The sequence below is a fragment of the Gorilla gorilla genome, chromosome 4, assembly GCF_029281585.2.
Source record: "Gorilla gorilla gorilla isolate KB3781 chromosome 4, NHGRI_mGorGor1-v2.1_pri, whole genome shotgun sequence".
Taxonomy (NCBI): Eukaryota; Metazoa; Chordata; class Mammalia; order Primates; family Hominidae; genus Gorilla; species Gorilla gorilla.
The window spans coordinates 137,997,704-137,999,046 of NC_073228.2; positions in this window are offsets into that span (position 1 = coordinate 137,997,704).

Consider the following 1,343-nt stretch of genomic DNA (forward strand, 5'->3'; position numbering starts at 1 on the left):
TTGCTAGAGACTCGTGGTCCCAGCGCACATCCCTACCAGCGTCTCCAGTGTTGCCTCTCTCAAAGCACATGCTTGTCTCATAAAAAGATATCAGCATTAGTGCTGTCAGGACCCTTCACATCACTGTGATTAATGAACCCCACAGTCTCAAACATCCTGTTTCCAACATTTTGATAATAGCACCCTGTTTTCTTTTGGAAGGAAACCCAGGTTGGATTGATTAACAAATACAATCATTATTTAACCTCAGAACTTGGTTTTGAAATTAATTTACAATAAAAGAAAAACTCCTCACTAAATAATCTGTCTAATTACATGTTAAGGACTCAGAATGGAAAACATTCAGGAACACAAAAGACCCAACCAAGCTCATTAGCTCTGTTTGCCTCTAACTTATCTCTATGGCAACTCACAGAGGGTCCAGGGAAAAAAAGGTTTTTAAAATTAGATCATCAAGAACTTCATCCAGAACAGCCACAACACAAAACTCTTTCAAAAAGCCTTTGGTTGTTGAAATGGTGAGGGCACGTTTCCTGATCACAGATGAGCACAGGCGTAGGGGAGCCTCTTCCTGGAAGCCCTCGGCCACCTCAGTTCACCCTGTAGAGGTCATTTCAATGGCTGGAAGGTGCTTGGTCCTACAGCCCTCACCCACGGTGGAGGGGCTGCTGGTGAAGGTGGTGAAAATGCTCCTCTGGACGTGGCGGGGAGAATAGAAGAGTGTGTGTTTTCTCAAAATGAGGCCCACAGACATAGAAGGAGCCAGACGTCTAATTTTGCCTGCAACTGCAGCTCAAGGTTCTGAAGGTTTTTCCACTGGGACCCTCACAGCACAAGTCTTGCCAACACAAGGATTCCTTTCTTTTTCTTTTTCTTTCTTTCTTTTTTTTTTTTGAGATAGAGTTTCACGCTAGTTGCCTAGCTGGAGTGCAACAGCAAGATCTCGGCTCAGTGCAACCTCTGCCTCCCAGGTTTAAGCAATTCTCCAGCCTCAACTTCCCGAGTAGCTGGGATTACAGGCGCCTGCCAGCACGCCTGGCTAATTTTTGTATTTTTAGTAGAGAACGGGGTTTGACCATTTTGCCTAGGCTGGTCTCAGACTCCTGACCTCAGGTGATCCACTAGCCTCAGCCTTCCAAAATGCTGGGATTACAGGTGTGAGCTACCATGCCCTGCTTATTATTATTATTATTATTATTATTATTATTATTATTATTTTGAGACAGAGTCTTGCTCTATCACCCAGGCCGCAGTACAGTGGCACGATCTCAGCTCATTGCAACCTCCATTACCTCTTGGGTTCAAGCAATTCTCCTGCCTCAGCCTCCCAAATAGCTGGGATT